The 20,786-nt window shown below is 36.5% G+C and overlaps 1 pseudogene; it reads right to left on the minus strand.

The window, feature by feature from the left end:
• Positions 1-20,063, minus strand: part of LOC139725125 (uncharacterized) — a 48,204-nt pseudogene extending 28,141 nt beyond the window's left edge.
• Positions 20,064-20,786: the final 723 nt, after the last annotated feature.

The following is a 20,786-nucleotide window of genomic DNA, read 5'->3' on the forward strand; positions in this document are numbered from 1 at the left end:
TGCAAATTGCACATGGACGTAAGTAAACTGTCTCCACCGCAGCAGTACGTGTCTCTGCTCAGCAAAATGAAAGAATAATTGATTGCCTGTTTAAGGAGCAAAGTCCAAGAAACCATGAAAAGCGTATAGCTTACGGACGAACGGGGTCACATGATTTGAAATAAAATTCCTGGTATAATAAATGGCGCCAATCAATACAAGGAATGTTGCACAATGTTCCCAGCCTAGTGGTTTTGTGAGTGCACGGATACAGACAAAGTGTCGTTTGTGTCATACTTAACTTGAGCCACTTATCTTTTACTTCCCGTACCTATACGCTATCAAGAAGTACACAGTCTCTTTTTTTTTTGCAGAAAACACTGCAAGTTCTCGCGAAAAAAACAAACAAAAAACACTGCTCTTAGCGTGAGGACAACATCGTCATAACATCCAAGAAGTACATGGACTTGAGTATGACGGTGAGTGTTTGCCATGATGGCCATAAACATACACATAAAGTAACTTGTCTCCTAGCTATCAGCTGAGTCCCCATGCACAGGGTTACATGACACACACAGGTCCAGATAGAGCAAAGTGTTTGGAGAAAAAATGTTTAGATTTTCTCTTACCCCTGCTTAACACTGTAACCCACACAGCTTAGTGTATACCTTTCATACATTCATTGCTTTGTCTGATTTTAACAAAAAATATCACAAGTATCATTATTCAATGATATTGCGTTACGCACTGAAAGAATATACAAACTTGTAGAGCAAGACCCCAAAAAGCTGGTTTATACGTTAACTGATTGGCATGGATATTATACAACATAGTGAAACATTTACCTCTCACATAGTGTAGGTCTGAAAATGTAATACAAGGCGCCATGCCCTTTATACGTCGAGTGCTTCTTTGCCGTATACATTGGGTTGGGAAGACGAAATTAGTGTGTCTTGTAATCGCACGTAATATTTACACTGCAATAAAGTGTATGGCACCATGTTTCCAAGAGGTACGCTACAAATGACATCATTGATTTGATTCTATCGGCAGAGGTTCATGAAATAATCGAAGGGCATGTCACTGTAAAATGAATGAATGAATAAATAGATAAATAGATAAATTACAAAAATAAAACAACAATGTCAACTTAAACTATCAGACTTATCATTATTATTGAAATCGTTCTTGACAGAGATTAATGGAGTATTTTGAGGGTCGTAATTACGGCAACTAAAATAATCAGACGTATGATTATTATTGATTTCGTTCATATATTTGGTAGATTAATTATTGCAGGCGTACAATGTATTACCATTGCTATCATTGATGCGTTATATCGCTGAAGGCGCATGAGTGTCGGGAAGGTCGATGATGATCAGTAAATTCATTTGACTCCGACTTAAGTCACTTCGATAGGAAAATTGAAGAGTCACCTTTAAGTGGCAGATCTTGAGTTGCTACTTTGCAGTCCTCAAATTGTATTTGTGAAGATTTTCATGCGTCAATGGAGTCCCTGCAGTTTACAGAATTTCGCAATCTTGGCTAGAGGATTTCCCTCCACATGGTGTTTAAATAATCTCCCTGAGAAGGGGGCTTCTACACAATGGAACGCCGCTGGTTTATCGACTTCTAAGGAGTCTCCCCTCTCACGATCACCCAACCCTCTTTCTGCTTGATCAACCTGGCGAGGTTACACCGTGTATTATTCAATGGTTGGATTTTCCCATTGATGTTTTAAAGCAACCAGGCCCACACAATGGGACACTTTAGGGTGCGCAGCCGTAACCCCTCATGGGCATAAATATGAAATGCTTGCATTATCTCAACACGCCGGGTGATAACAAAACATCTTAACATGAGAAATCAAGCAAATGAATTTGATGCAAACCAAACTAAACGTCGACAGTTTTCGTCAGATGCATTCCACCGTGGTGATAACGCATTCACAGTAACTTTTTGGACGAGCATAATCCTTGTACATGTCAGAGCAACAGTTCAGTCACATTTTAGAATCTCGGAAGGTGACGTTTCCTTCAAAAGGTTTTCTTATTAGATGTTTCTATCACTGATCATTCCACATCAATGGATTTATCAGCAACATTACATTATTACTTTATCGTTATCGTCCAAGTAGTATGACAGGTATGACGCAAATTAGAATCATTTCACAATATTCAAGATAATAAGCTTATACAACTGTAGTTACAGTATGATTACGGCTATCGACATTACTATTCAATTTTTAAGCATAAGAAAATACCATCTGGTTTGCGATATCACAATTTGTTGTCATGGCCTTACATTACCTTGTAGCCAGTTTAAATAGTAGTATCATTAAAAGTAGAATTATTCTCGTATTAGCCAGGAAAAGCCACTTGCCGCGTGTACTCGCTGTTTCCGTTTGTTAAGGGTGGGGACCACATCATCTGTCTATTATTCGCCAGCAGGTACATGTACAGACTTTCGCACCTTGGCCAAAAGCGACATTATGAAGTGTGAAACATTAGGCTGTGTAGGATTTCAACCGAAACCGGGCTCCAGAGCACTAGCTACTATACAACAGTCACTTCACTTGATAGTGGTCTTGATATGTCCATGACACGATGAAGTCGAATCTTTAAAGGGATGGTACAGTTTCAGTTGAGATGGAGTTTAAGGTATCCAACATTTTTAAGATGATTTTTTTAGATGATCAGTAACCTCTTATGAACTATGAAAGGACATAATTCTATGAGGACTTAAAAGTTTTCTTTATGAATATTGGTTTTGAAATGGCCGAGACATCCAAAACAGAGTAATCTTAATAAATTGTGGGACAAATCTTTTATCAGCATCGCTTTGTTTTAAAGTGAGTTTGGATATCACAGCCATTTCAAAACCGATTTTCCTCAAATAAGTTTGGTAATCCTCTTGGAATTGTAGGCTTTTGAACATTTCAGGAAGTGGTATATAAATATCTCGTAAAAAAAGTGAAAGTCTAAATTCTCACCTCCACCTATCCTATACCATCCCTTTAATGAGAAATTATCTCTAATCTTCCATACATTACAGACACCAAGAGAGGAGCAAAATGACATTTTGAAAATTAGGTCGTTACAAATAAATGCAAAATTATTTTTTTATGCGGTATATCATTATTCTCGAACGACCGAGCTCTTCGACCATTATACCCTCCTGAGCGTGCCCATGACGAAGAGTCCTAACTATATCTGGCAGTAAATACACTTGTATGGATTGTATACTGTACAACCAAGTGTGGACATACTGAATAGGCGAGCCCGTATAAATTCAACCAAGGAACGAATTTGAAAAGCACAAGGCAGATGTCAGATCTTGTAATACACTCACGGGTCTATTCAACATATTCGTAGTTTCAGTCCAAACGAATCCGCCAATCAAACTTCACGCTCTTAATTCTTCTGGTTAAACAGATATTTTGAAGATAAGTGATCCAGAAAACCATCCAATGATTCATACTGTGGCCTTGTCAACATTTCACAAAAAGAGAACAAACACACAAACTTAAAAAAGAACTAAAAACCATCAAAAATCTTGTTTATTTGTTCACCATTGTTATCACACTAGTTAAAGGATAATTTCCGTAATGTAAGGCCTCCATATTTACAGTGCTCATTTTTCCGTGCCATTTGCAATCGTAGGTGTAACCCCCGAACTCGAGATAATTATTGTAGGCCACCATAAACCATGGAAAAAAAAAGAGAGATGTGCAATGTTATCTCTACGACGCATGGACACTTGTGTATGACTTGCCCACATGATCCCAGACACAGAATGATGACAAGGTTTACGGGAAATAGACTGCTTAGCTGTTCTAGCTTTGTGTTGGTGGATCCCAAGATGTTTACAAGGTATCTATACCAGTCTCAAGGCCTGTAAAGTAATCAACTGTCACGTGACCGGTCTTCAAGGCAGCTGCTGTAAAGCCTGTAGACTAATCCTCTCTAAGGTCACGTAAAAACACTTTATTGCCTTATTCGGATTCTCACCAACTTCTGGGGAATTCGAATGCAAACATTGTCATTTAATTTTCATTACATTGGCAAATCCGAACATGTACTCTGATTGAGGAAAGCTATTAAAATAAACCTGCCCCCCCCCAAAAAAAAAAAAATAATAATAATAATAAATAAATAAATAAAAAGAAAGAAAAGAAAAGACACTTCACAATGTTTGTCAAATCTAGATTGAAATGAGAAAAGTAATCGTGTAAAATGGGTTATCAACGGAAGAATAGTATACATTCAACAATTAATTAAAAGGTTTTTTTTAACATTCTGTAAATGACACATGGTATTTCATGTTAACATTGAAGGGCCAAAATGAAGGCAAGTTGCTACTCAACTTTACATTTGCACTAGATATAAAAGGTAGAATAAAAGACATAGCATAAGTCACTCTCAGGATTACCATCACCATTAATTGTACCCCCCCCCCCCCCGATCGTCTGGATCCAGAAAGCACTGATGCACCTTACCCTCACACGGTCACAGGACATAATTTTGGTATGTAAAATATTTATAGGATGCCTACAATAATCTAAAGACGATAAGAATATGAACGACACCAAAAGAAGATAAGAAGAAGAAGAAGAAGAAGAAGAAGAAGAAGAATTTAATGGAGTAATGCGAGACAGCATGGGTTAGGATACACTGTAACATGGCTAATCAAATGTTATTTGGAATGTCTCTGACAATCATCTTTTTTTTTTGGACGGTTTCAGCATGCAAGCTTTCAAACTTTACACAAAAGTATTCCATGCGTATAATGCGTCTCCTCCTTCTTGTACAAACATTGTAAGCTTACAACTGACACAAAAATATAGATCTAAAGAAAATACAAGAATTGAAGAGCATGGAATCTTTTGATCATCTTATGCTTCTCCGTTCTCATTCAATAGACACATTAGGATGTCATGGGTCATTTGATAACGGTGAATTAATGTGTATCCTGCTTCCGTGGTTTTCATTCATTTCGTGCATATTCACGACTTTTTTTTTCATTGGAAGTATGTGCTTACGTATCAAAGTACGAATACACACGCATACAGTGTATAATTGTCTTTATACATAATAACTTACTATGTAGATGTAAATATTCATCGTTTCTGGATCATTCTTTTTTTAATTGATTGACATGACTACATGTATGTCCCCGAGTCCAGTAAGATATCCGGGGAACCTGTTAATTGTATGATGCGCGGATTGGAATGGTCCGTTCTTGTCATACATTGTCATAGTTTTATCACAAACAACAATCTGTTTATTACTGAGAACATGTGAAGTTCTAGATATTGCGGTGTCATACGAAGTGGCCTGTGTATTAATCATGGAAGGGCTGATACTTCTTCTTTTTGTATTAATCTGAGGATAACTTTGAGTATGTGTGTATGGGGGGGGGGAGGCTGATCACTGTCTATTCCCATCGGCTTCAAACAACCAATGAGTGGGGTTGCAGCTATTCTATTGATCGATCGCGGTAGGTTGGTCAGTGTATAAGAGGTTTGGTCTTCACGAATGAATTGATATACACAAGACAATTAATCTGTGAGAAATAATTCCTCAGGAAGCGGTGCGATGACAGAAGCTTAGCACAATCACGAGATGAACAAAGAAATACAGAAGAAACCATTCCTGATAAATACTTCTCATGTGAGACGATTATGTCGTGAGAAGTCTTACAATTCATCGGCACGTTTGCGGTTGTCCTTGAAGTAGTCAGAAATTCTGTTTAGGGCAAGTGTGTAATTCATGCAAATGGTATGCTGTTATTCAGCATCCATGCGACAACTTAAAAAATATTTAATCTTAATAGATTATTTGCCTTTGTATTGAGGTACATGCACTGTGCCATGTTCTATCGTTATAACTAAAATACAACTGTGTGTATCATGTGACATACGACTATGATACTAGCAATAACATTTTCCATGAAGAAGTGTCTGCGTACTCGGTATGATTTAATTTGTGATGGGACCGAATGATATGGAAATGCTTAGATTGATTTTAGTGTACACATCCTCACGTATATCGTAGCGGTGAAAGACCACTTGAATTATTTCTATAACAGAAACACATTGGTGTCACAATTTTACCTAGTTAAACTCATGTCTCGTCCAAGCAGTAAGCTACACAATGATGTACTTGATACTATACGAATAACGGGTATAAATGTCTTGTACAGTTAAGTGAAGTTGTACAAAACATACATTCCTAGCTTCTTTCAAATGCATTGGATATTGCAACAGCTGTTTTGGACACCCCCTTAGTTTATTGAAACTGAAAATCAAAATAGACTTTATGTTATTTGCAAATGCATATGTTTTGCTGGGTGATATAGCAAATATAGATTTATCGAGTGAAGTATCGAAATCGCACGATCTTCCGGCTTCCAGCGCCAATGGTTAGTGTACGTAGAACATACTGTACTCGTTTCTGTTCGTTTCTGTATAGAGTGCATATAATACAGCTGAACTTCTGACTTCATTGGAGGCGATATGCTTTATAATCATCACGTATCGCTGATTTCAGACAAACAATAGGGAGAAATAATGGGTCTTTTATTATAGTGGAGTTGCCTTTATTGAGCACCAACCAACCGTTTCTATGATAGTGTACGAATGAAGGATGTTGTATGCCACCTATGGGACCGGTGACACACAAAAGCGCTACCAGCGCGGTATGGCGAACTAGAAGCTTATAAATTGCACATTGGTGATTTTTATCATGGGCGGAACGAAAGAGTGCAACACGAAATCGCAAGCTGGATTTTTACCAATGATCACTCCTAAGAACAAAATATTAACAGTAAATGTAAGGTGTAATGTTTCTAAAAGGAAGGTCTTCAGAAGTATTACTGACATGAACAGAATATGCAGAAGTTTGTTGTTTTTTTTTAATCAATGGCATATCGTGCAATACTTCATACTATTAACATTATATTATGTCATATTGTAGTCTCAGCCACCAGCGTAAACCAATTCAAGTCGGCACTAGAGAGACATTGGGGAAGCCACCCACGGAAGTACAACCCATATCAGAGACCAACAGTGACGAGGGGCACATAAGCAAATACTTTACATCTAAGTAAACCCAAGTAATTAAGTATATTGTATGATATCATGTCACGTATAAAAACGGAAACACAGTGTTTAATGCTATAAGTAGAGAAAGAATGAGACAGAATTTACAGTATATTACATTTCGGAAATTTACTGGTGAGATGAATTTCAATCAAAGAAAAAAAAAATGTATTATGTGTAGTACAATGCTTGATAGGCACCTTTCTCATTACAATATACCGAGAATAGGCCTACAGTATTGTATGATATACAATTAGTAATCTGCATGGGTAAGTAGAAAGAACAAAAATCAGTGTACAGGTAGACCTACAATGTTATATATGCGCACAGTACCAGTAACATCTCATCAAAGCGATCTGTAAAAGTTTGAATAGATAATTAAAACATTTTCGATGTATGCCTGCGTATATGAGGTCTTTGCTTTAAATGTTAAGATTGACATTTCAAAACTGTACGGGAGCAAATATTCAGTGTGCTTTAGAAACCGTCGCCTGTTTATAGAATAATCGAAACTCCATTTTCACAAATCAATAACTGGAGCACGTCCTGACGCTAGGGAGGAGAGAGCAGCAAGCAATTAACAGATAAAATGTGTGGAGTCGATATACATTTAGAGAGGACAACCCAGAAAAGATTCATACTCTGTAGCTTACCGGTGATCGCACTGCTGATCCGTTCATTTTCAAGCCAAAAGTCTCTACTTGCTTGCTTGCCAGAACACGCCTGATCGCCTGACGTAAGGTCCCCCTGAATGTCACTGTTTTGTTTGGACCGTAGAGTCTTTCCTTATCCGTCTACTGCTGAAAGTAGGAAAAGAAACCCTTGATCCAATCAACCCCTATATCCGTATGTTCCTAAGAATCGCCGACATCTGATGTAGAACATAATACTTCAGTGCGGGACCAGTTCTAAAGACACCGTTCGCGACGTCGAACCTGGCTTTATTGTTCGCTTCTTTTGACGAAATGACTATTCCGGTGTCGTCACAAAATTCTTTTGGTTCCGGCACATCTCTTTGGACTGGGTACGCAAATAGCTTAGACAGTTTGCGGTTTTTCACAATGCACTCCTGGTCCTCGTTGTGTGTGTATGTGTGTATACATGTTTGTGTATGCAAGTTCGATTCATCCGGATAGTGCGCGTTTTTAATGGAACTGTGCCGCGTGCAGTGTGTATGTGCGATTGTATGAATTGCATGCTTTTTTGGCGTCTGGAACCGTATTGTGTCAACTTTTAGTGACGTACGGATCGTGTGTGCATTCGGGCGTGTACAGATGATCAGTGGTATAGGGCCAGGGATAATCACTACGGTGAATCATGGCATTGGTATGCTAGACCACTCGAAAGGTATGGCCGACATTCTTGTTGTTTTTGGTCTTCCCTCATTGTCTAGGCCGAAATTTTTGAAGGTTAAAATGTCTAATTATCTGTTTGTACAAATAAGGTAAATAAGGGTACTTCATTAGCCGGAAGTATTCCCTTAGTCTTTCGCGCAATAGTAATGTGATTTCTCCTCATGCATTTAATGAATTTCATGAACAAATGTTTGCAAAATGGACATAAGCGTCATGTTGATATAATAAAGAGCTTGCTTCCCAAAGGCGTTAAATCCATCATTTTTCAATGGATTTAGCGCCTTTTGTAAGCAAGTTCTTCATTATATATAATATGGTATACATTACGTGCTTCCAAAAAGCGCTAAATCCATCATTTTTTATGGATTTAATGCATTTTGGTTGAGATAGTTTGTCATATTATAAATACATATATATATCAATATAAAGTTATGTATATCTGTGTATACATTATGTACGCAAGAATAGGAGAATTGGGTCAACCTAGTTAATCTCAATTTTTTTTTTTTTTCAAATATTCTGAAAGTGCATGTTTTTTTTTTCTTTATTGTTTTGGGGGGGGGGGGTTCGGGTGTGTTTTACAATCCTCTTCATTAAAAAAAAAAAAAATCTTAATGTTTAATTCTAAAATCCTTTAACAAAGGTGATACCGTTGCTTTTAAAGTTAATCCCAGTCATCGATGGAATGTATACTAATAGGGCATGATCGATTTTAGGTCAATCAGATAATCCATTAATCACTATTGTTGCTATCAAGCTTTAAATCCTGGTTTTTTTTTTCCCAATTCATCACACAGAGCGCGGCTCGGTAAAATTAAGCGCTCTAAAAGACCTTGAGAATGAGTACTTTCTTTTATACACTTAGGTTAGAAAAATCCGTTTGATTCGAGTTTTAAAGCTTAAAATTTCGTTTTTCAGAATCTTCTCTTTTGAAAAATCTATATCTGGCGACTTTTTGTCGGTTCGTGATGCAGTGTGACATAATTTATATACCTTATTATAATTCAGAATAATGCAGCCATCAACTATGACATTTCACATATTCACAAAAAAAGGACAGGAAGGAATAGGAATAATGATGAGTTTTCAAACATGAGACAGGAATCAACCACATACACATTTGATCATTTCGGGGATTTCCCTCTGAAAAGGCTCGGCTACAACAATGGCACAAAAAGACATAACCACAGGAATTTTACACGAGGTGACGTCAACTTCTAAATTGCAAAGGGAAGGATTAAAGGATACTGAACTGGGCAAAAGACAAAAATAAGGGCGACGATCTCTGTTTTGTCAGTAACCAAGTTCTAATTTTAATTCAGTAGGGTTTTGGTCTAACAGGTTGGGGCTACAGTGCAACTTTACTTCCCAATGTATGTTGGAATGTGTGGCAATTATTGATAACAGGACATTGACACACACACACACACACACACATACGCACACACACACACACACACACTCTCTCTCTCTCTCTCTCTTCTCTCGCTCTCTCGCCCTTTATTCCTTTGTCTGCTTCCGTCTGCATAGTTTTAACTATTTGTGATTTATTCATTTTCTCTTCTCATAAATATCCATTCTTTTACTATTCCGGCATGCATAGAGTCATGAATCATCGGAATTCAGAATGTTCTTTTCAATAAAATTGTCTTCACGTATTTTCCATCAGTTAAAGTAAATGAATAACACCGCATGCACGATGATAATTTTTCAAAACAATTCGAAAAGGGCAGTCACTTTGAGCATAATACAAGTCATATGTACGAAAGATTATGCAGCGAAATGAGAAGAAAATGCCAATGCGCTTTGTAATTGTAATAAGAACAGACAAAAAACAGCGCCGAAATCAGAGTATTGTACTGAAGAGCAAAGCATCCCTAATGACATCTCGTACATATACGGAAAATTTCCCGAAGATAACAAAAACGACCGATATAGCTTTTACTGGTAAAAGTTAGCTCAAAAGCTAACTTGTTGAAAGTAGGGTTATAATCAACCCATTAATCAGTCATATAATCAGTAACAACCAATTCCATTTTTTATTAATTATCCCGCCAATGAGTTCGCATGATATCATAACCGTTTTATAATATCAGAGTTCGGCCTTTTTTTTTCTCTCTCTCGTGGCCCTTTTGGCTAATGAATCCTTCAATCTGAAAGTTTCCTGTAGCGCAGTGATCTGGAAAAACAGGAAAAACAAAATTCAAGTTTCAATCTCAAGCAAAAATGATACCCCTTTTTGTACGTGAGGTGGCCCGACATCAATTTTAGTGGCCCCGGATCACCATCCCAACGGTAGTGTTGAGCCCGCGGGAACATAACCCTTCTTCATGTTCATAACGAATGTGAGTCGCCATGACACTCATACAACTATGTAACAATACTCGATTCTACAATACGTATGAAATAATTATAACAGTAAAATTGCTATACCAATTTGTCAATAATCATTCATCATGCATATTACAGAGATACACAAATATCTCGAGGCTTTGTGCAAAAACTGTCTGAATATGATATCATCGATTTCCTGAAAAATAAGTCAATTAACTCTCTGGCCCAGCTCTGCCAGTGTACGGTGTAATGAGAATCTGGCGTCACGTGTCACGAAACGAGTTCGAAAAAGAAAATACGGAATTTGCCTCGGTAAGAAAATGAAAATAGGGCGTCTTAGCTAGAAACTTAAAACAGTGCGTCGTAATCAAATATGTCAAGTTAAATATTTCTGATTTTGTGTTATTGTGACATATAGACCCTATTTTGTGCTGCGGGTTTTCAGTCCCACAATTATTCGTTTTATCTCCTCGACGACGTTTCACTTTGATCGTAATTGTACTTGTTGCCAGTGACCTCTAGTGAAGCATTTTTATGTGTATAAGCTTAAAGCAAACACGTGGTTTGATGATTTCGAGTTGTCAACGAACGGCTACACAATAATTATCTTCGTTACAGCTATCATCAGAGTTTACATATTGCAACGAGAAAAAGAAAAGAAACAGGAAGAAACTGGCTAGGCCTCTTGTGAGCACCAGTAAAGAACAGCTATAGACGATGAACCCACCATCGTTTATTCGATTTTAATTTTTATTTTGCAATAATACTACACTTTTTTATAGTCTCTAGAGGACGCTCAGCAGCAGCAGCAACAACAGCAATGGCCTCCAACTCCGATGTTTTTGCGTTTCTCGTAAATATTTCTTTAACTGACTCGAACAATATTGCTGTCTTTCAAAACAGCACGACCCACATTTACAATTATGGAGAAAAATCAATGCTTGTACTCAATCGTTCATATCAAGCAAAATTTTAAAAGCACAGCAAAATTGAATAGATCGAACCTAAATAATAAAAAATATGTCTATAAACACTCTTTCATAATTCCTCACGAAATATTGAGAGGGATTTGTAATATGCGAGAGAAAGAGTAAAGAAAAGAGAGAGAGAGAGAGAGAGGGAGAAGAAGGAAATAACACTTTACATTTTCTGCTACTATCCCCCCCCCCTTTGTCTTCTCTCTCAAACACTATACAGCACAAACAACACGCATAAACACATAATTAATCTGAACGCATAAAGATACTCTATCGAAATCTATGATCTATTCGTGACGTATGTAAGATAATTATGAACTGGAACCAATCCCAACATCTCACCAGATCGTTATTAATGATGTGAGCACTCGGATTGCATCTGTAAATTTCTCGACTGGCACCATTCAGTCCTCAGAAACTCAGAGTGTTTTATAGGTGGTTTGATCTCCTCCGTGCAACATTAATTTAAAAAGTCAACGTTAATTCGGAATTCTAAGCTAACAGGATAATGCTTCTTCTCATCCATTTTGCCGTAGAAAGAAAGGATTGTTCTCTAATCCAATTGATGTTTTTTTTTTTTTTTTTTGTGCGTGTTTGGTTTCAAAATATTTTGATGAGACGGTGTAGTTTTCTCTGAAGCCACAGAAACGTCGAGTTGAACAAGGACTGACGCTGACCTGCCACTTGACGGAAAGTCTTCGTCAAACTTAGCACATTGTTTCAGTTACATAGAGCTGGGCATGTCTTCTTTGAGTCAACAAAGTTCCTAGCTATTCAAGGAAGACAATGGTAACTATTTCTATCTGTTAACTTATCCCTGAGATCTGGCAAGGATGATTTCACAGCGCGTTCCTTTGTAATGGTCTTTGGATGATATTTTCCGGTGGCCATGTTTGAACGTGTGCAAAATAAAAGTCATTATTTATGGGCTTTCAAGAAATGATGTTGTCATCTTAAGGTTGTGATTACTTTATGATTGGTGAAACATAAGTAATGTCATGTATCCCATTCTAGCAAATAGAACGCAGTCACAAAAAGGAACTACAGAGGGTGATTATAAGGTAATACGACAAAATTAAATTACGTGTGTTTTGGAAAAAAAAAAAGTCATGTACGTGTTTACTGTGTATATTATCATTTCAGCGACCTAGTTTTTGCTATCTTTTCCACTGGCTACAATTATGTGCATATGTATATTCATTATATCTGATATCATGTTTTTTTTTCTTTGTCTTTTAGCTGTCACTCTTTGGAACTGCCTTCTTCTATGCTTTTCTGGTATCAGGTAAGGGGGCCTGAGATAGTTGTACCTCTCTAAATATAACATTTCTAATTATTTCATATGATATATCACCAATATTTTTGATGATTTAATGTTTTGATTGATTTGGTTTTTTTGCTTTCATTTAGGGATAGTAAATTATGTTTTCTATCTGAGTCTATTTTTAAGTGGTTCACAATATATAAAGCTTGCACTGCAAAAAGTCCGGTGTTAAATATGAAACACCGAGCTGATGTTAAATTTCCGGTGCTCATTCGTGGTGTTAGATTAACATCTCCGGGTGTCATTTCAAAATGTAAAATTGTTTTTTTCAATAGTTTCTTAGTTATTGTACTTCTTGTTAATTTTGAACTTCAACAAGACGATAAAGAATTTTCCGATAAAGTACTTGATTTTTGAAAAAATGTGTAAACAAATTTACGCCACAGTAACACCAGTTGGTGTGGTCCCATTGAAGCTGGACGGGTGTTATAGCATTGCAATTAACACCACCAATATTAAATCAACACCATGCGGTGTCATTATTGAATTAACTCTAGCGCAGTGTCAAAAATATTACCAGCCACAGTGTCAAATGAACACCACGAAGTGCCAGGCGAATATTTTTAACATCGTCACAATACATTTTCAACACCTGTGAATGTGGTCCTCTATTGAAGTTTGATCGGTGTTAGATTTAACACTCATGGTGTTAAATCTAACACCAATGTTTTTACAGTGTGTTTTTAAGTGGAACTCTCATTTTTTTTTTTTTTGTTTCTGAACTGAAGCATAACTTTGTGTTTCTGCCAGTATGCGTGCATGTGTTTATCTGTATCATTTATCCTTTGCAAAGTCAAAATTAATGTATATGATGTAATTCCTGATTTATTCTGTGTTATGTCTTTTTTTTTGAAAATTGAAGAATGAAAATATAATTCAATGAATGGAATTGAATAGAATCTGCATCTTGTTAGACAGGTCATCTTGAAAGTGATTGTCATACTCTGGGTGAAGTAACCTAGACAGAAATACTATGATTTGGGTACAATGAGAGCATAGTATGACCAGTGACCGAAATGTAAATACGCTTTACACGATTGCAATATTTGTAGAAATCACAAAATATTGTAGGTGGTATAATAAGATATGGTGTGATGCCATGGCTTTCCAAGTTTGCCATCAGCCTTGTCATGAATTATTACGTATTACATGAACTGTGTCCTCCTCGTCAGTAGTTTCTGTCTTTACGTTCTAATATTAAACTATGTATGACTCCAGGGGAATACTTTTAAGAATAAGGGTGAAAAAATGTCGTTTCTGATTTTGTTTTGTTTTGTTAGCACTATATCATGGTATAGGACGCTTTGTTTTGTCATGTAAAAATGATGAAGTATTCTTCCTTCTCCCCCTCCCCCCCCCCCCCCCCCCCCGCCCGTCCCCTCAGAGAGAAAAATCTACCGTTTATGCGCAATTACTTAATTATACAGGTTTCTGCTTCTGGCCAGTCAAATTGTATTGACATGTTCATTAGGTTGTCTGTCAGTTAATTCTATTTCCATGAATGAATCAGTAGGGCGTTTGGTTGGTGTATTTTGTTGCTGTACTAATCATGAACTGTTTAGGTATGAAGTATATGCCGAATTAAAAGAAGACGATGTATTTGAATGATGAATTTGAATTTGAATATTGTGATGATTAAAGAATCGAATCACTAAAATCATGTGATTATCTTATTCACATTAATCTGTAAATAATGTGTGTGTATGTTTGAAATGATTAGAGAGATTAACAAAACTATATTTTCTCCTCTTTTCACAGTTTTGAAGTTTTGAAATTTTGGATTTCGACTAAGGCTTAGTACATTCTTAAAATAAAGAAGAAATGAATGCATCTGAATTGAAAGTAATGGACGAATATGCTTGTTTGCTGCCGCTGCCATCTCTGCATGGAGATAGATTACATGGAACGACTAATGGATATACTATTGATACCTTGCTACATTCCTCTCCCCCAGCCAGATATTCTGAGCCGTGCAAGGACACTTTGAATGTGAACTACACTCTTCCATCCCACACGCGATGCAAGATGAAAAAATATCACGGATATGAGGTTCAGCTCATCCCAAAGTTAATACCAATGGCGTTTTCACAATCGAGTTGCTATGGAAACTCGCAAGGAAATGTCTCATCTGGCTTCATCATTTGTCGTATCCCTGGTATGTTTACTTCTGTATTTAAAAGGGAATGATGTCCAAATATTCATGTAGCAAATGATTATGTATTTTGACGAATAACCCTATCTAGGAATGGCGGCATGTATTGGATGTTTTCCAGAGGCCACGGGGTCCACTTAAACATGTATGCCCAACTTGCTATGTCACCGAAAATACAATCCTGAAATTATAAGCATAGTAAAAAAAAATACTTAGCGGTAGAAAACATTGGACATTTTGCCGAAGTAATGGAAAGATAAAAATTAAATGGTAATATATATATATATATATATATATATATATATATATATATATATATACATATATATGAAGAGTTTCTTCGCAAAAACCGATAAGTCCATTTTTGAAGATTTTGAAGTACGGTCTCTGTCATAAAGTACAAAATAAAACTTTTAAATGATATATTGGTCACTACATATAAAGGTACATTTTTGAAGTTATGGTCAAAAGACGGAAAAACATTGTTATTATTCTCTTTATTTTTCTTGACCTTTTATCGCAAATATATCAATATTTGGCAAATATGGACATATCAGTTTTTGCGAACAAACTCTTCACACACATATATATATATATATATATGAAGAGCTCGTTTGCAAAAACCGATAAGTCCATTTTTGAAGATTTTGAAGTACGGCCTCTGTCATAAAGTACAAAATAATACCTTTGAAATGATATATTGGTCACTACATATAAAGGTATATTTTTGAAGTTCTGGTCAAAAGAAGCAAAAATTTTCTTGTTATTCTATTTATTTTTCTTGACCTTTAATCGCAAATATCTCCATTTGGCAAATATGGACTCATCAGTTTTTGCAAACAAACTCTTCATATATATATATTAATCGAATATCAAAATTCAGCAAATTTTAAACCAGATTGTGCTGAAATTTATAGTTTAAGCAATGACTTCTAATAACATTAATGTAAACATGATAAATGAAATGGCATGCATGATTTTAATTTCTGAATGAAAGCATTCATATTCTGAAATGTTATGACATACTAATTAACAGTTTCGAAATAAGAGCTAGGCATCACAGCCAACACAAATGTTGTAAAAGAGGCATATTAAAAGATCAAAGATACAAACAAATCTTTACTCCATCTCCCAAACTAAAAAGAAAATGGTGCAGTATTTTTTTCAGCCTGAGAGGTCTGATATCAAAATGTTGATATATTGGTAATAATCATTGTAGATCCTCATCATCATTATCATATTCATTTCTTTTGTTTATTGTATAACTACTATTCCTTGCTTAGCTTTAATCAAGAATCTATCCATATTGACACTGTAACATTACAAGGTGTAAAAAGAAATGAAATATATTATGTTTCTTCCAGATTGCCTAAACGGGTCTTGTATACATGGTCACTGCGAGGAGACAACAACAAGCTATGTGTGCCATTGTGACGAAGGATACACCGGAGACTTTTGCCAGTACTGTGAGAGAAGAAATGTTTACATTGTCTTTTATTTCAATGATATTGCCCTTGTCATCATACTTCCAATTCCGATTTTTTTTTCTTAATTGCGTTTTGTTTTCATAATTATTCCCAGGTTCTAGAAGGAATTCTTTTTACAGGTTGTGATGAAAGTGGTGGAAAAGTATCGTTTGGCTTGCCACTCCGCTCACATAATGAATAGTTCAAAGGAAGGCAGCGTTTGAGAATTCCTTGCAATAAAGAGTATTATTACATGTACATCAGGCAGTGCTTAGTATGATGCTGTCCAGTTGCAGTTAACTGCTAAGTAAATTGTTGACTGGGAGCGGCGCACAGTGGGCCAGAGAGATACCAAAGTGCGCCAAAAGTCATTTTGGGCACTTGGGATTTTTTAATTTTTGACATGCGCTCTTGAGAGGCAATACTTAAAAGAATATATCATTAAAATATTTAAATCAGGTATGTACATTAAAGGGGTATATTTCCTACCTGAAGTAGCAAAATACAATATATTAAGAGTTTCAAAGCAAATTGTAGCCTCAATAAGTAATTTCAAGATGTAGTTTTTGAGATATCAACCTGTAATTTCTTCCACATATTTCTCAGAGTTCATTTTACGTTATGAATGCTGTAAAAATGGAAAGAAATTTAATTTTCATGAATATTTTACGCTAAATATCCTGGAAAAGAGGCTAATCATTTGTCTTTTTAATATGGGATACCCTAATGAAAAGTTTAGATTGCCACGGATTTCCGACTAAATTCTATTACCACCACATTTCCTGATGTCTCAGCTTTAAGCCGATACCAGATTTGGCTGCCACCTTTTGCCACTTTTTGTGTTAGAGCCGATTTTCCGCGACACATTACGTCTATTTTGGACCTTGCAGCCGCTTAGGAATGCTGTTATATCATACGGGGCCGCATGAGGGCGGCATTTTTTAAAATTTATTTTTTCTTTCTCGCACGTTAAAGGCACAGAAACATGAATAACACTGAATAAGTGTCAAACAGAGTTATAAAATACATGTATAGGGCTAGTCCGGCACCTAAAAGACCCCTCCTCCGAAGATAAAAGAGTACATAATTGCACATAGCCAAGGTCATATAGCCATATTGTCGATAATTGTCATAGCCACTACTGTATAGCATAGCTATTCCCACTGCGATACATATTGTATGGACACCTAAATACTTCGATCCTACTCTTGACATATGCAGATAGAACGTTATACACCAAAACACAGAGATTTTATTCTCATCGGTTACTCGTTGGAAGCAAAGTCTGTTGCTTTCCGGCCGCTCAGCAAAGTGTATAGGATCGCAGTTTGTGAATCCGATAGCAGGTCAATGTCAGACATTGCTCGCGTGATCCTCATCGGACGATCTTGCCTCATCGGATCATGCCTGACATGTCTGACATTGACCTGATAGGCGACCAATACAAGTCGGATTCATCGGACTGTGATCCCGTACACTCTGTGGGTTGTCGGAAGCAAAAAAAACGTTGCTTCCGACGACTGATGAGAAAAAAAAAATCATTGTGGAACGTGGATGAATTTATGATTTCATATGATAGTGATTCCGATAAATGTTTCATTTAAAAAGAAAAAATCTTTTTTTATTTTAGCTTTTCCAAGTAAACTTTTATACACGGCAGACTCATTCTTAGCTGCTAAGCCATAACCTTTCATTTTCTTGATTACTGACCTTACAATTTGTTATCTTTCCATTAGAATTAGACAAAACGGTTTTTGCGCTTGTATGAATTGATATGGCATAGGCCTAAGGTTATATATGAAGTAGAGAGATAAGAACTATATTGGAGATTGATTCTATATCGCACATTTATGTCCTGCTAGAATAAAGTGAATACATTCACCCAAACGTACAGCGTACTTCATAAAATTATATTCTAACTAGTTTACACTGACAACAGTATCATTTGGCAGTACGTGTGTAATATGGAACTTTCAGCATAAATTCGATGTTTTTAACGAAACCCGAATGTTTATACACTTTCCATATGACATGTAAGCATCGTGTATTCAATGGTATTATATAAGCAGTGTCAGTGAATGTGAAAAGATAAATTAATCTTTAAAGAAAAAAAATAACAGCTTAGATTTGCATTGCTTTATTCGTCATTTACAGACAGATCTTGGGTAGCCAATAAAAAAACAGCATCGCAGTCACGTCATATGAGTTTGAAATTATGTTCAATCAATTCTACGCCCCCAATTACCCTTAGACACCAAATTTGGGTAAAAAGAAACCACGGAATATAATTTTGGCGCACTTTGAGCTCATTCTGGCCCACTGTGCGGCGCCATCTGCTTAAGTGACTTATGTTTTGTTTCTCTGTTTTAAACGACAGAACAAACGAGGTTCTATCCCTGCACATTGTTTCATATAGATACACGTTAAAAACAAAGAGAGATATATAATTGAGATATTAAATGCAAGAACCATTCGCTGTCTTTCGTGCAAATTTATCCACTCCTTTGGTGTGTGTGTGTGTGTGTGTGTGTGTGTGTGTGGGTGTGTGTGGGGGGGGGGGGGGGGGGGGGAGGGGGGGGGGGGCAAACAAACGTCGCTCAAAGAACCTCCAACCTTCGCCGAAATAAAATGAGCTCCCGAAATTACAGGCAATAATGGTCTGCCTCTAGATGGGGTATATTTGAAAAGGTATCAATCCTCATTAACACCCCTAAATGCAACATCGTTCTCTCTTTTTTTATCATGTATGTCGGTGTCTTTGGTAGAAAATTTGATTTTTTTTTTCTAGAGCTGGCACACCATTGCAGATGTGAGATTTGTAAGGTAGTTTTCCACCTTGTCTAGTGCTTAATACTCGTCAGAAGATGGCACTGTTAGTGTTCGGACAGATAATTAAGACTTGTATCCGATTACACCTATGGCAGTCATGTAATCAACAGTTGTGATTACTTGCGTGAGGCTGTCGCAGAGCTCCGGAAAGAAGTAGACATTTTTAAAACTTTAGGTTTTAGAAAGAGACAATACAACATTGAATAACTAGAAATTAGTATTGGTGTCTTTATTAGCACAAACATAATGTTTGTAATATTAGTTTAACAATTAATGTATTAGTCAATCAAGTCTGCCATAATTGTACAAAAGGATTTCTTTAATGTTTCAAATCGATGAATAAATCATTTGTATAAATCTATATCAGTCATGACATTGTAACTGAAACGATCGAGTTCGTGGTAGTAAAGTAAACGTTGAACTATTTCATCTACACCTGAAGCTATTCGGATTCAGAACAGCACATCTGGCTCACTTTCGGTGACAAAGAAAAACCCTCTCACCCCATCGGTCACCGGAGCGTTGTCCACGTCAGTCTCTCTCATGACCACCAGCTCGAGCACGGAATCCCCGGAGAACAGCGTGGGAAGACCAATACTATATTCGAATGGAGCCAACTTTAACAGAGCTACTTCTTCAACCCAGACCTTAGCAGCAGAAGACAAAGATCAGAGTCACTCGTCCATGTCGGCTTCGCAGACTGCCGCGAGCATCGCGTCGAGCTCGATGATCACGCCTACCTTTGACAACGATGACGGGATGAATATTGATGATATTCAATTTGACAGTTTTGATGTAAAGGAAAGCTCTTCGGGCGTTACAGCGATGAAGGTGACAACTCAATCCCTACCACAAATACCGACCAACGCTACTGTTAGCGCCCAAGGTAATCTTCATAATTTATGATAGATACTACTACAAAAGAAAAAAAAAAAGAAAATCTCATAGATATGAACGATCATTTAAAAAAAAAAAAAATGTTTTCAGGAAAACACCAGCGCTTCCGGACTCCTTGCTAGAAAAAACAACAACAACCAAACAAACAAGTCATTCTACTTTCCTCTTTCTTTTATTTTGATGCTTTTACCCTCTAAGGAAATAACATTCATATTCTTCGTTCAAATTTCATCTAATGCATGTGAATAATTTTAAACATGACGAGGACATTAATTCATACCGAAAATAAAATCGTTGACGATAATAAAATTTGTTTCGAAAAACAAAAAAAAAGTAACTCAAGCCAGAGTAATGCAGTAATATTTTTTCGT

The sequence above is a fragment of the Diadema antillarum genome, unplaced genomic scaffold, assembly GCF_040938485.1.
Source record: "Diadema antillarum isolate AM-2024a unplaced genomic scaffold, OU_Dant_1.0 seq00000015_RagTag, whole genome shotgun sequence".
Taxonomy (NCBI): domain Eukaryota; kingdom Metazoa; phylum Echinodermata; class Echinoidea; order Diadematoida; family Diadematidae; genus Diadema; species Diadema antillarum.